Genomic DNA, 16,967 nt, shown 5'->3' with positions numbered 1-16,967 from the left:
TCATCATGGGAGAGAAGAAAGCTAACTTGAGGCATATTATTTTCAATATTCTGAGGAATATGCTTCAATCTACCAAACAATCAAGAGGCTTTGCTTTATCTTCTGAAACTAAAGGGATTGGTAGCTGACAATGCTGTAAAATCATCAAAGTTCAAGGTATTCACTGCCAAGAACATCTTGCCGCCAAAGACCGAACTAGACATTTCTCCCAAACAGTTTTTGAAAACCAAACAGGAGGTTGGGACGCAACCACCTGCTCCAACACCAGTCAAGAAGGCCAAAACTTTGGCCCAATTGAAGACTGCAAAACGAAAACTGATTATCAGTGAATCAGATTCGGAGAAAACTCCTTCTCCTAAGCTTGTCAAGAGACCGAGGACGCAAAGAACTAAACCAATAACAGCGGTGGAATTCATTCCAACTGAGAGATTGACTCGATCACCTGCCCAACAGCCTATTCAGGCTATCCCTTTGCAGGTTGTTCCACCTGATGATTCAGTTACTGAAGAAAAGGCACCCGCTAAAGTAAAAGCTCCCTTGACTCATGTAAATTGCCCTACCATTTTGCCTCCGGCCAGATCTAAAGGTGTTATATTATGGGAACAAGTGGAAACCACTCACTCTGGTTTAGATATTCGTCACATTCTCACTACTGAAAAAGGAAAGGGGCACGCTAGTTGAAAATCCAAGACCATCTAATGCCATCCAAACTCACATTGACCTGGTTTGGGAACAGGTAAATGCATTTGCCACATCGAAACTAAAATCTTTTGATAGTTGGAAGAGTTTTAGGACTGAGATTTTTGCCAAAGAGCTGAAGCACAAATCCCAACTGAAAAAGTTTATTAAAATTGAAGCGATTGTGTTGAATATAGTCAAAGCTGCTACTATTGCCCAGGCATTGGAGAGGCAAAAATATTTCTTTGATCAAATTCGAGCCAAAAAGGTGACTAGAATGGTTGAAAAGATGAAATCCAACTACAATCCCATAGGCCCAACTGCATATCATGATAGAGCTGTGTTCACCCAACTGGACTCAGATCTTAGTGGCCTACAAAGGGAAATCAGATTTTGGGAACAGGATCAAGAATTGGTTCTTCCTGAAAAATCCTCCTGTTCAAAAACAAAAGAAGATACATTCTCCTCCCAGCAGAAAGAGCCACCTCCACAACCGGTTGCTGAAGAACCTGTTCAGGATATTCCACAATCATCTGCTGATAAACACATGTATTCCGAGGCTGAATTAACTTTTGCCAATATTGATGAAATCATTCAGACAGTAGCCCTAGAAGCTCAGCTAGAAGCAATAAATTTTGAATCAGTTGCTCCTTCAACTGAGAAACCAGAACAAGAGGTTCAGATATCATCTGAAGAACCAGTGGAGCCTCTTGTTGCTGAAGAAATAATTAAGCAAGAAATATCTGCTGCGACTGAAGAACAAACTGAAGTGCCCATCCAAACTTCAGAAAAAGAACTAACTGAATCGGAGTAAACTCAATTAATCATTGAAAATTTTCCAACTGAAAAGCAAGCCCCAGATTTGGTGCAAGAACAACAAGAGACACAAATTTTTGTAGTTACAACTCAGACTGCAGAAGAAGTCATTGAATCAGAAGTCCCTGATCTTACAACTGCTGAAACTGAAGTCCAGAACAGAATTCTAGTAATTTCTGATCAAGCCTCTAAAGATCAAACACAGGGAACATCTGATCAGTCACCTCATCCTCAATCCATAGAAATGGATCTTGTCCTTGAAGAAATCCAGAATATGCAGCACAATATGCAGCAGATGATTACTGAAATCAAGAAAATTCAATCCACACAATTGTCTAATACTGTCAAATTGGATTCTTCAATTGAATTTGATTCAGCAAAACTAAAAGACATTCAAGCAACCATGGAGTCTCTCACCCGAACTGTGCTTGAGATGAAGAATAACAGAGGTCTAGCTCAAAGTCTCTATACAACTCAGGATATAATCAGTCAACGAGTTGAGCGATTGGAAACTTCTGTTTCTAATAAAATGGAATTGCTGCAGACTTTTTTACGATCTGCTGTCTCAAGTATCTCCTCAGATGTCAAAATTCTTTCCACTGACGTTCGAAGATTATTTGAGAAGATAGATTTGTTTGACAAAAAGGGGGAAGAAATCAAAGAGCATCTTGAGAAACAGCAGAAGAAACCATCTCGGTAAAAAGCAGTTAATCAGATTATTAGATTCAGCTGTTATTGAATCAAGACCTCTATCAGTTCAAGAAATTCAGATCTTATCTTATCCACATAAAGTTCAGTATTCTGTTATTATTATTTACTTAGTTTTGTCAAACACCATAAAGGGGGAAATTATTAGAAACTAAATTCCGGCGTTTGACAAAATATGAACCAACTGATACGCGTAATTCAGCAACTGGACTTAACAACTGAAGTCAGCTGATCTAAAAAAGAAAACTGATCGGTTGGAAACCAATCAGTTGATATATTCAGCCGTATGCTTTTAAGCTAAGCATCCTTCAACTGAACATGTCTCGGGAAAGAACATTCAACCGACAAAGAGACATAGAAGACTGCAACTGAATATGAAACGCCGCACTTCAATCAATACAGCTTAGAACAACGCATTTCAGCTAAAGCAGTTAAGACGCCGCATTACAATAAATGAAGCAAACAATGCCCAAGAAACAATGAAGTGGCAATCAACGGATACAAAGATTCAAATATATCTCAAGTTACCGTTGGAAGGGAAGCTTATAAATATGACAGAAGAACAGCTGAATAAAAAAGAGATAACTCTACTCAAAGCTTGATGTTACTCTGCCAAAATCTTAGCTCACTTTTACTTGGTTTATTCGTAGCAGTCAAGGCTACAATTTGAGCTCATTAGCACTTTGTAATAATCGTTAAATTCGATAGTGCTAAGATCAGTTACGCACTGAGAACATTTTGTAATACTAAGAGTTTCAGCTTTTGGCAGTGATAAGTCCAAACTGAAGTGGGTCAGTACAAATCTTGTATTCGATCAATTCCAACTGATTTTTCATTTAAAAGTCTTTTGATGAGCTTTATTAGTTGCGAAGCAGTATGGTCTTTAGATTTGAGAAAAATAACCCAAGTAAATCTTGAGAAATCATCTACGACTACCAAGGTGTATTTCATTCCTCCTAAGCTCATGACTGGTATAGGTCCAAAGAGATCCATGTATAATAGTTCTAAGCATCGGGATGAAGATTTACAGCCCTTGTTTTTAAAAGAGGATCGTACTTGTTTACCATACTGACATGCTGAGCAAAGTTTTTCTTTTGAAAAGTCTATTTTGGGCAAACCAGTTACAAGTTCATGTTTACTCAGATAGGCAATGGTTTTAAAGTTTAAATGATTTAGTCTCTTATGCCACAACCAGTTTTTAGACAATTTGGAAGCATTAAAACAAACTGGTGCATAAGTTTGATCATTCCAACTGACTTTATATGTGTTTCTACAACGTTTGCCAGTTAGTATGATTTCATTAGTTGAAGTTTTGACTGAACATGAGTTTTTGTCAAATTGTACTGAGAATCCACTGTCGCATAACTGACTGATGCTAATCAAGTTATACTTCAGGTTTTCTACTAATAGAACATCTTTAAAAGTAAAGTTACCATGGATAAGCTTACCCCTACCCACAGTTCTACCTTTTGAATTGTCCCCGAAACTGATGTTTGGACTACTGTATTTGATCAGTTGAGATAACGCACTTGCATCTCATGTCATATGTCGTTAATATCCACTGTCCAAATACCATATTGAGTTCTTGTTTGTACCTGTTACCTGCAATCACACACATAATATAACTTGGTACCCATATCTATTTGGGTCCTGAACTGATTGGTCCCTTAGGAACCCACACTTGGATTAGTCTAACAGACTTTCCAGTAGCTGTATTCCAAATGATTTTTCTCGGCTTTTGTGTGCTTGGTGTGTAGTGTACAGATGATACAATATGTTTTAGCTTTATTCAACTGATTGTTCAGTCTATATCTCTTCTGAACTGGCTTGCAGTTATAGTAATTGAAATAGCTATTCGAATAGTTCTTGTGAAACCTCTTTGATGACTGACTTTGTGAATCAGTTGAGAATTTTTTATTATAACCAATCCCATATCTTCTAGCCTTGTTCATATTCTCAGTAGGTTGCTCAATCAGTTTACTGGGCTCAATTTGTTCTTGTACCACTGTTGTTTTGACAAAGTGAATGTATTTTCCTTTGTCTGTTTTTAGCTTTGGTTGAGTATCATTTGGATACATTTCTCCTTGAATGTTGAACCCTAAACCAGTTTTATCAGAAACTGATTTTTGTGAATTCTGCATCTCATTCAGTGCAGTAGATGACTTGTTCCAAGACTGAATGAGCTCAGTCTGTTTTGAGTTTTCAAGAATCAACTTCTGGATTAATGACTGATTTTTGTTTCTCTCTGCTTTTAACTCATCAATTTCCCTTTTAGACTCAACCCATCAACTGATTCATCAGTTTTGGTTTTATTGTCTGTGGGATCAGTTTGCTTTGCTTTGATTTTTTCAAATGATGATGCAAGCTTTTGATACTCATTTACCATGTCATGTAGTGTTAGAATGAGTTCTTCTCGTGTGAAATCAGTTGAGCTGAAATCAAATACCTGTTGGCTAGATGATTCTTCTTCTGCATCATTAGCCATCAAGAACTTGACTTCCTCATCATCACTAGAGCTGCATGAGCTTTCTGGTTCTGACTCCTCACTGTTAGTTTCTTCCTATTTAGATTTGTTTTCTTCAGCTAAGAATACCTCATGTTTCTTTCTGAAGGACTTCTTATCTTCCTTGGGTTTTCTTTTGTGTTCATATGATTTCTTTCATCTATCAGATGAGCCTTGACTGTCCTTCTTGGGTTTAGGACAATCAGCAATAAAGTGACCCGATTTGCCACAGTTGTAGCAGGCATTTGATTCATCTTTGGAGTTGTTTCTTTGGTATGGCTTCTGGAAGTTTCCTTGATTCTTTCTCATGAACCTTCCAAATTTTTTGATGAAAAATGACATAGCATCACTGCTCAACTGATCAGCAGATTTCTCGACTGAATTGATTGGTTCTGTTCTGACAGCAGCTAGAGCAGTTGTGGCTGCAGGGTTAGATGATTCTCCTTCTCTGGTCTGCAGCTCAAATTCATAAGCCTTTAAATCAGAAAACAGATCATGAAGTTCAATCTGGTTCAGATCTTTGGACTCCCTCATTGCCATGGTCTTGACATCCCATTTCTTGGGAAGACCTCTCATTACCTTCAGTGCAATCTCTTTGTTGGTATACACTTTTCCAAGTGCATTTAACTCATTGATGATACTGCTTACTCTTTCATCATACTCGTGTATTGATTCTCCTGCTTTCATTTTGATGTTATCAAACTTTTGAACAGCAACAGAAAGTTTATTTTCTTTGGTTTGATAATTTCCTTCACACAGCTGGATCAGCTTTTCCCAAATTTCTTTGGCTGTCTTACACATCTTTATTTTGCTGAAGGTTACTTTGTCCAGCATTTTGTACAGAATGTCTTTAGCCACATTATCAAGATTTGCTTTTCTTTTATCTTCAGTAGTCTATTCATCTCTGAGTTTTTATATTCTTTGTGGTGCCCCTTCTGTTATGGCAACTGCTGTATTTGTTTTTAGAATCTTCATGAGTCCATCAGTTATGACATACCACATGTCATCATCTTGTGCAGCTAAATGAGCCTGCATTCTGATTTTCAAATCATCAAATTCTTCTCTGGAGAACATAGGAATTTTGTTGAATGAAGTCATGCTGGCAAGTTTATAGATCAAAAGTATTCAAGAACAAGATTCAACCACTCTGATGCCACTTGATAGGATCGATTAACGTGTCAAGAGTGTTTAGAAGGGGGGGTTGAATAAACACTCACAATTAAAACTGATCTTTTCGAATTTTGAGTTCAGTTTGATGACAAACTGATTCTCGGAATCTTGCTGGTCAATGACAATCAGTTAAACTAAAGTAGTTGCGGAAAGTAACTGACTGACAGATAGAATACAAAACTGAAATAAAATACACAAGGATTGTTTCTGGATGTTCGGAGATTTCAATTACTCCTACGTCACCCCTTCTATCTCAAAGATAGGATTTTCACTAAAAGACTTTGATCGAATACAAGATTTATACTGACCCACTTCAGTTTGGACTTATCACTGCCAAAAGCTGAAACTCTTAGTATTACACAATGTTCTCAGTGCATAACTGATCTTAGCACTATCGAATTTAACGATTATTACAAAGTGCTAGTGAGCTCAAATTGTAGCCTTGACTGCTACGAATAAACCAAGTAAGAGTGAGCTAAGATTTTGACAGAGTAACATCAAGCTTTGAGTAGAGTTATCTCTTTTTTATTCATCTGTTCTTCTATCATATTTATAAGCTTCCCTTCCAACGGTAACTTGAGATATATTTGAATCTTAATATCCGTTGATTGCCACTTCATTATTTCTTGGGCATTGTTTGCTTCATTTATTGTAATGCGGCGTCTTAACTGCTTTAGCCGAAATGCGTTGTTCTAAGCTGTAATGATTGAAGTGCGGCGTTTCATATGCAGTTGCAGTCTTCTATGTCTCTTTATCGGTTGAATGTTCTTTCCCGAGACATGTTCAGTTGAAGGATGCTTAGCTTAAAAGCATACGGCTGAATGTATCAACTGATCGGTTTCCAACTGATCAGTTTTCTTTATTAGATCAGCTGACTTCAGTTGTTAAGTCTAGTTGCTGAATTGCGCGTATCAGTTGGTTCATATTTTGTCAAACGTCGGAATTTAGTTTCAAACAAACATACTCGATTACGATCGTTGCCTTCGGGAAATTGCTAACAAGGCATTCAGTATTGGAGACTCCATCTCCAATGAGCGTCTAGTTAGCAATGTCCTCTGATCTTTGCCCGAAAGATTCAACATAAAAATTTGCGCAATAGATGAGGCTAAGGACAATTCTTAGATGGCATTGGAAGATCTTATCAGTTCACTACGCACTTTTGAGAAGAATCTAGACATGCAGAAGAAGAATAAATGGAAGACAATTGCATTCCAAGCCTCAAATGACTCCTACAATGAACTCCTTCAAATATCTAAAGAAGTAAATGATTCTGATCTCTGCGAGGATTCTATCTCCTTTATCACAAAGAAATTTGGTGATTACTTGAAAAGAATCAGAGATAAGAAAAAAGATGCACAACCATCCAAATTTCCAAGCCTTCCTGCACCCGAATGGTCACAAAAGTACCCTGCCAAGCAACAATTTCAACCAAGGAATGAAGGCAAGGGACAATACAATTCAAAAAGGTATGATTCGGTGCAGTGTAGAGGGTGTAAGGGCTTTGGACACTATGCCAATGAATGTGCTAAAAGATTGCAAAAAAACTAAGGCTACAATGTGTCTCTAAGCGATTAAGAATCCGATGCTGAGGAAAAATCCACTGATGAAAAAAATCAAACCTCCTTGAATGCATTATGGACAGAAAATCGCAGACTACAGGTGAATCCTTTAGGTGTTGCCCTAGGTGTTGCCACTCCTGGCCGCAACATCTGCAAAAATTCAGTATGTTTGACGTCCACAACTTCTGGAAATTTGAGTGGAGATGATGCATCAGAAGCTGATGATGAAAAAATCACTCTTGAGAGTGTGCAAAACCTTTATGAAGAGCTGTTTGAAGATTAGACCAAAAGAAACAAGTTGAACTCAAGTCTCATGAAGGAGAACGTTGAACTAAAAGCCGTATTTGCCAAACTTGAGGTATTTCTGAGCAAAAGGGATTTAGAACTTGGTAAGACCAAAGAATAACTTCAAAAGGCAACTGAAACCTTGTCCAAGTTTAGTTCAAGCACATCCAAGCTTGATTTTATACTTTTGATGGGAAGAGATGACAAAAAGGGGCTAGGTTTTAAAAACAGTGTGTTTGAAATTGATGAATCTTCCAAGTCAACTATTTTTTTAAAAGAAAAGGCTGATACATCCATACAACCACAATCCAAGTCGCCTATCAAAAGCTCCCCACCAAAAAGACAAACTGCGGAACCCATTCCTAGGAAAAGAAAACGAAGGTACGTATGTCATTACTGCTTTAAGCCTTGTCATATCAGGCCCTGCTGTTTTAAACTCAGGGATGACTGCATGAATCAAAAGACAAGTCAGATGTTGCCCCGAATGTTGCCCAACACTTCCCGCAACACCTCCCACCATCAACCTACAGTAAGACAAATGTGGGTACCAAAGGAAAAAATTCACTGTAATGTTGTTTATACTTCATTAAAAACTAACATTGCAGGTCATTGGTACTTTGATAGTGGAAGCTCACATCACATGACAGGTTCAAGAGAACATCTCATCGATTATGTTGAACAAAATTGTGGTAGAGTAACCTATGGAGGGGGAGCTAAAGGAAAAATTGTTGGAAAGGGCACTCTGAATGTTGAAGGACTGCCACAGCTCCACAATATGCTTCATGTTGAAGGATTAAATTCAAATCTTATAAGCATAAGCCAATTGTGTGATGATAATTTGCTCGTTAAGTTTGATAAACATAATTGTGAAGTTTTTGATGAAGCTAACATGTGCATTATGACAGGTACAAGGTCCTCGGATAATTGCTATCAAATAAGTGAAGAATCTTCATGCAAACATGTGCAAATCACCGAACTTGACCTTTGGCATCATAAACTCGGACATGAAAATTTCAAAACCTTGAAGAACTTGAGTAAGTACAATGCAGTAAGAGGTATGCCTAATCTTTCATCTGGAATACCATACGTGTGTGGAGACTGTCAAAAAGGAAAACAGACTTGCGTGTCGCACCCAGTGTTGCCAACATCTGGGACAACATGCTGTCTGGAATTGCTACACATGGACCTTATGGGTCCTATGGAAGTGGAAAGCTTTGGAGGTAAGAGGTATTCTTTTGTGTGTGTTGATGATTTCTCATGATATTCATTGGTAAATTTCATTAGGGAGAAATCGGACACTTTTGTTGTGTTTAAAAAATTGGTCACAAGAATCACAAACTTCCATAATTTGAAGGTGAGAAGAATCAGAACTGATCATGGTAAGGAATTTAAAAATTCTTTATCCTCATCCTTTTGTGACAAGAAGGGAATCTCACATGAATTTTCGGCACCAAAAACTCCACAACAAAATGGCATTGCCGAATGTAAGAACAAGACTTTGCAAGAAATGGCAAGGGTGATGCTAGCTTCAAAGAATATCTCAAAGCGTTTTTGGGCAGAAACTCTTAATACAATGTGCCATATTTCGAATAGGGTCTATTTAAGAAGTGGTTCACCATGACTTCTTATGAAATCATCATGGGAAAAAGCCTAATCTTAAATACTTTCATGTTTTTGGCTGTGTTTGTTAATCTTTGAATGACAGGGATCAACTTGCAAAGTTTGATTCAAAGAGTGATAAGTGTTTGTTTTTGGGATATGCCACTAATAGTCGAGCCTATCATATGTTTAATTTAAGAAAAAGGACTATTATGGAATCAATTAATGTTGTTTTCGACGATTGTGCAGGCCTCAAGAAGAAAACAATTGAGGATGATGTTGATGATCTTCGGGAAAATCCCACCATACTGGAAAATTCAGGTGTTGCCCCAGATGTTGCAACACCTAGCACAACATGTGACACTGAAGTCACTGAATTTGAGAACGAAGCAAATAGTGATGATGACACAGCAGTTGATGGACAGGATATACCAAATAAGATTCAGAAAAATCATCCATCATCCCAAATAATTGGAAGCGTGCAAGGTGATGTCCAAACCCGTAAGAAAGAGAAAATTGATTACCGAAAAATGGCTGGACTTATATGCATGAGCTCGGTTTACTCACAGGTTAGATTTTCATGTTTTGTATCTCAATATGATGCGAAAAATGTTGACGAAGCCTTAAAAGATGAATTTTGGGTCAACGCTATGCATGATGAGCTTGATGAATTCTGCTAGGATCGATTAACGTATCAAGAGTGTTTAGAAGGGGGGGTTGAATAAACACTCACAATTAAAACTGATCTTTTCGAATTTTGAGTTCATTTTGGTGACAAACTGATTCTCGGAATCTTGTTGGTCAATGACAATCAGTTAAACTAAAGTAGTTGCGGAAAATAACTGACTGAAAGATAGAATACGAAACTGAAATAAAATAGGCAAGTGTTGTTTCTGGATGTTCGAAAAATTTAATTACTCCTACGTCACCCCTTCTATCTCAAGGATAGGATATCCACTAAAAGACTTTGATCAAATACAAAAATTGTACTGTCCCATTTCAGTTTGGACTTAACACTGCCAAAAACTAAAACTCTTAGTATTACAGAATGTTCTCACTGCGTAACTGATCTTAGCACTATCGAATTTCAATGATTATTACAACTTGCTAATGAGCTCAAATTGTAGCCTGAACTGCTACGAATATATCAAGTAAGATTGAGCTGAGATTTTGACAGAGTGACAGCAAGCTTTTTGAATAGTGTTGACTCTCTCTTTTCTTCAGCTGTTCTTCTGTCATATTTATAAGCTTCTTTTCTCCAACGATAACTTGAGATGAATTTGAATCTTTGTATCCGTTGATTTCTACTTGATTATTCCTTGGACATTGTTTGCTTCATTTATTGTGATGCGGCGTCTTAATTGCTTTCGCTGAAATGCGTTTTTATAAGCTGTATTGATTGAAGTGCGGCGTTGCAATCTTCTATGTCTCTTGACGGTTGATTGTTCTTTTCCGAGATATGTTCAGTTGAAGGGTGCTTAGCATACGGCAGAATATATCAACTGATCAATTTCAAAATGATCAGTCAGTTGATTTCAGTTATTAAGTCCAGTTGCTGAGTTCAGTTTACTCGATCAGTTGGTTCGTATTTTCAGTTGATTCATATTTTGTCAAACGCCGGAATTTAGTTTCCGACAAATTCGTTCGAAATGATGTGTGGGATCTTGTTCCACCTCCTTACCACGTCAACATAATTGGAACTAAATGGATTTTTAAAAATAAAACCGATGAGTCAGGAAACATCATTCGAAACAAAGCAAGGTTTGTTGCTCAAGGGTACAAACAGGTTGAGGGGGTCGATTTTGATGAGACCTTTGCTCCTGTTGCCCGCATTGATTCGATCCGACTTCTGCTATCCATTGCATGCTACATGAAAATCAAATTATTTCAAATGGATGTCAAAAGTGCATTTTTGAATGATATCTTGTGTGAGGAAACAAACGTCAGACAACCTAAAGGATTTGAAGATCCACATAATTTGCATCATGTGTACAAACTGAAAAAGGCTCTCTACGGTTTGAAGCAAACACCACGTGCATGGTATGACAGATTAGCAGAATATCTTCTTGAAATTGGATTCAAACGAGGTGAGGTAGACAATACCCTTTTTATTCAGAAATCCAAAGGTGAAATTCTCATTTGTCAAGTTTATGTTGATGATATAATCTTTGGTTCCTCATCTCAAAAAACATGCTGATAATTTTGTTGAGTGCATGTCATCCACATTCGAAATGAGCATGGTTGGTGAGCTAAGTTTCTTTCATGGTTTTCAAATCAAACAAATGCATGATGACATCTTTTTGTGTCAAATAAGTATGCTAAAAACTTGATAAATAAATTTGCTAATGAAAACACCAAACACATGAAGACTCCTATGGGCTCAAATGAAAAATTATCCAAAGATGATGCTGCCGAAAATGTTGACAACACCTTATACCGCAACATCATAGGTAGTCTCCTTTATTTGACAGCCAGTCGTCCTGACATCATGTTTAGTGTATGCTTATGTGCTAGATATCAATCTAATCCTAAGATCTCTCATTTGAAAGCTGTGAAGCGTATTATTCGCTACATAGCAGGCACAATTGAATTAGAGCTATGGTACACTCAATAAACCAACTCGAATTTAGTAGGTTTTTCTGATGCTGATTGGGCTGGTGATTTAGATGATAGGAAGAGTACATCTGGAGGTTGATTTTACCTTGGCAATAATTTGATCTCTTGGCATAGTAGGAAACAAAATTGCGTGTTACTCTCAATTGCTGAATCTGAATATGTGGTAGCTGGGAGTTGTTGTTCTCAACTTTTATGGATGAACCAAATGATAGGAGACTATGGACTTAAGAGTGAAACATTAACTGTGTACTGTGATAATTCTAGTGCAATCAATATTTCAAAAAATCCAGAACAACAGTCTCGAACTAAACACATTGACATTAGACATCACTTTATTCAAGATTTAGTAGAAAAAGGATTGATTCGAATTGAATTTGTTGGTACAAATAATCAACTAGCTGACATATTCACAAAAGCATTAGATTTTGAGAGGTTTTCCAACCTTAGGAAATCTCTCAGCATGTGTTCTTCCTGATCATACATAGATGTTGTCTCAGATGTTACAACATCTCGGACAACACGTAACCTGCATGTGCATTCTTAGGACTTAGGCATATCACATAGCATTCATACTGTGATATGTTGTGTTGAAACTTTGTAGCACACTTTTCTGATGCACCCACAATTCCTTGTTATATTTTAAATCCTCACACTTATATACATGTGAACTTAAGTCACGAAGGTTTTGAAGAATGGTCGCTTGACTCTAACCAATATGACAAGTCACCCAAGTAAAATTTGTCCATGATTATTTAAAATTATTGGGTCTGTGTTTAGAAGGAAAGATGGAAAAAGCTACCTAAAGTAGCCCTATGAAGGCTGGACTTAAAGTGTGGGAGCTACCCCTTCTAAATATTAATACAGAAATAGAAGAAAATGAAAAAAGCTACCTAGAGGAATCCAAAGAAGACTGTTCCTCTAGTGTGGGAGCTGCCACTTCTATATTCAGAAAGTTGATAAGTAAGTGTGAAGAAAAACTGGACATTTTTTTGAATTGTGCGTGTTGTCAGAAGATGTTGCCAACATTTGTCACAACACTTCATCAGTACTCATACCTCATATTTGTTCTCGTATTTCTATTCTTGTTACATTCTGTTATTAGGCATCCACAAGTCATGCATAAACATAACTTAGTGAAATTTGTCAAGTCATAAGGATATTCGTATGTCAACAAAGAAAAATTCTATAAAAATCCATTTTTTGCCGGAAATCGAATTCTTGTGCTCTTTGATGTTAAGTGGAGTTAATTCGATGTGGGTTCCACCTCTGGAAATCTTTTCGAATAGACTTTGCTCTTAATTATCTCGATAAAATCTTAAGCGAGTAACGGATATTTTCTCCTATCCGTTATTTTTTTTACCATTGGAACCGATAAGTTACTGAATTATATTACCGTTGCACTGAGATTTCATGATTATCCTCTTGTTTTTACACCGCTTAACTCAAATCATCTGCATTCTCACTGTTCTGAATATCCTCGAAAAAATTCCACTTGCGATTCCTCCTTTCTTACTGTGATCTCTCCTACTTACATCGTTTAATTCTCAAATCATAATCAATGGCAGGAAAAGGGTTTGATCCCCATGACATTCGGAGCGAAATGGGATACACAGAAGATGTTGGTCCTGACGTGACAACATCTGCTGCAACACCCACAGTCGAATCGCCTCTACCACTAGTACCTGCTATTGAAGAAGATGTGCCCTTGGAAGTAATTGCTCCAGGTGAACCTGGGAATGAAATTGATCTCGATAATCCACCGGATTTTGTTGCCATCAATAAGGCGTGCCCGCCTCCTCCTCCAGTCAGAAGATCAAAACGACAGGCGGGGTAAATCCTGACTTGACTACATCCAAGAGGTTTCCTCACAAAGGAGAAGGGCGGAGTCGACCGTCTCTTATTGATCCAGAGAATACTTCGGGGGATGACTAAGATGATGCGAACTATGAATTTGTGGCGCGCAAAAAAACTGCCACGCCAGTTAAGGACAGTTGCACCTCTTCCAGCGAGGCCACTGAATCCAATGATGAATCACTCAATGTTCCTCCACGACAGCCCTCACCCACCAGAGAGGAGGAAATCATGTTGGCCCAATTTATGGCCAACTTGAAAAATCCAAGAGCTGACACTTCTACTGTTCCTGCGGATGTCCAAGCATCTGAGAGTTCTACTGAATCCAGCGAGTCTCCTGATATCCCTGCTGAGGTAAATGATATCCCTGAAGCACACGAGCCTCTGGAAGCAGATGTTGCTGAGGATGTTGTCCTCCCTGATGACAACACTGACCTCAATGATTATGACCTGGAGACTGCCTTCTCTACCAGATTTTACACTGAGCACGCCGTTGCTCAGTGGTATCTTTATGCTCACCATGAATTCATAGAAGAAAGGAACATTGATACCGATGCATTTGACAGACAGAACTTGATCACATTCCTCCAGCGAGCTCAACTTCTCTCAACTGTCTCTGCTGTTACACCTTTCTGCAGGAAACCTGTTCTGGAGTTCTATGCAAACCTCTTGCCTGGTGTAGGTGATGAGAGGTCAGACAAATACGGGAGGGTATTTGTTCGAAACAAAATTTTTAATTTCAATCTTGTTGCTATCAATCTGCTCTACAACACACTCACTGATTCCGAAGACGGACTCCTTCCTGACATCCATGAGGTCACCTCTACTCTCACTGGGGGTCTGATTACGCATTTCCAAGCACACCCATAGAAGCTATGAGCTGCAAAGTTGACATCCTTTTACTCAGATTACACAAGGTGGGTATTCGAAACTGGACACCCTCGACAAATTCCACCATCGTGACAAGACATCAGGCGTTCATACTGCACTCCATTGGGACCCGAGGAGTGTTCAATTTTGGGAATCTTTTTTTTCCAGACAGTTCTTCAGTATGCCGAAGGGGGACTCAAAGCTTCCAAGCTACCATTTCCATAACTGATCTATGGAATGCTTGTTTCTCAAGGTTTTATTAGAGACATTGATGAGCAACTATCCACCAACAGTGATACACTCAAGATTGCTCCTGCACTCTTCAAGGGCAATCGCCGAATTGATCTTCCTTGGTGTGACTCTCCCAAAGCACCACCTATTGTAGAGCCACCACCAAGTCCTCCTGCTCCATCCCAGTCCAATGACTATATCATGATCTCTGTCCCAGACGCACGTGCTCACATTGCTCACGCTGAGGCAAAGATTGAGCAAGCCAGGGCTGGTGTTGTTCATGCTATGAAGAACTGTTGCACAAGCCACGGCGGATATTGCATACTATGAAGCATTGGCTAGACACTTTCGAATGCTTTTGGGAAGTAGCATCTTTCCTGGACAAAAGAGGGAGACGGAGATTAGCGAACCGAAGCTGGTCCTTCAGGGGACCAGGATGAAGGAGATGAGGGGAATTAAGTGTTGTGGTTAAGAGTTTATTCTTCTGAGTTTGTTTTTGTTTTAATTAATTGTTGATTCTGCCTATGCGTTTATCTTTCAACTGCTATGAAATGGTACCGATGTTGTCTCTAGTGTTGCCAACATTTCAAACAATATTTTTTTAATTCTATAGTTTTGTTTATGGGGAGAGAAATGCTTTAACTCAGGGGGAGTTGATTTGAACTAAAAGGAATAAATGTGTTTGATCTCATTTTGTCCAAGAAAGGCAAAAAGGAAGAGATTGAAGGGAAATATTATTTCTAGATTTTAATACATATATTTTATTGATTTAAATTATTTCCTAATATTATGTTTCCTTGTTGATCTAATGAAGTTTAATATTTAATATGATTTTGCCTTTCTTAGATAATGAGATAATCATGTAAATATATTCGGAGATATGTTAATTGGATAATGAATTGATAAGATATGGTAGTAGTGTTTAAAAAGATTTATTCCTAATAAAACTCTACCTTCCTTGTGAAATAGGTTTTCTTGTGAGGAAAAAGTCTACATCCATAAATAAGAGCAAAGGGACTTCATTGCGGCGGCTCTTCCCTCTTGATAATACATACACTCACTTGCACACGGTTGAAGTTTTTCAGAGAAACAATTCAATAAGCCGTTGCTGTGTTGAAGAGTGGTGATAGGGTGTTGCCGAGAATGTTGAGAACATCTGCGGACAACATCTGTGAAGAAGTTGGCCGAAGGCTGTTTTCTCGTGGATCTCCTTTTAGCAACACGTTTTGCTTTCTTGTTTAGTGTATTCTGGTTATTTGTTTTAGAAAGGCATTTGGTTTTCTCAACTTGTTGAGGAAACTGATTTTAGTGAGAATCACTAGTGATAAATTTTTGTAAATCGATTTGATTTTCCTAGTGATTAATTTTTGCCATAAGGCACCGCTCAAGTATTTATACTTGTGCAAATTTAATCTCGTCCATCTATTTATTTAAAGTGAGTTTGTGTTACAAAATATAATATTCCGCTGCATGTTGTCTGAGATGTTGTAACATCTGGAACAACATTTAATTCTGACAAAACACAAATTCTCTGTTTTACATCCTATACTGATATTCTTATTATTTTGAGCATATGTCGGACAAAATAATTCTTACATTCCTGAACACGAGGAAAAAAACGCGTGAATGGGTGCCGGAGGGGTGTCCGGTGTAGCCACTCCGATGCTTAAGTTAGTAATGTGAAGATGAAGAAAACAAGTTTATAGAAATAAATGCTACTGGTGTATATACGTGTCTTTCTTTTATAAATGCAAAGCAAACCTGCTATTTATAGAAGGAAAATTATGACTTTTCCTTGTTTTCCGTGTCTACTTACCACTTATAGCCGCCATCTACTTGCTGTCATGCCGTCTTGACTTTTTCCTTACGTCAAATCAACAAGATTTTGTCAGGTACGTTTATCGAGAAAAGATATTACCTACTTTCGCACTCGAGTTCAGTGTTGTTATCGAGGCATCCCGGGTTGAGAGTCGCTTGTGGGAATTTGCCCGAGAGCTCAGGCCTCTGTTTTTCGGCCAATGATGTCCCGGGCACTCTCCTATCTAGCTATTCTTGAGCCTCTTCTGTAGGCTTACCCTAAT

The sequence above is a fragment of the Primulina tabacum genome, chromosome 7 (genome assembly GCF_025594145.1).
Source record: "Primulina tabacum isolate GXHZ01 chromosome 7, ASM2559414v2, whole genome shotgun sequence".
NCBI classification, from domain to species: Eukaryota; Viridiplantae; Streptophyta; class Magnoliopsida; order Lamiales; family Gesneriaceae; genus Primulina; species Primulina tabacum.
The sequence above is the reverse complement of the archived record's forward strand: the minus strand, read 5'-3'. Positions refer to the sequence as shown.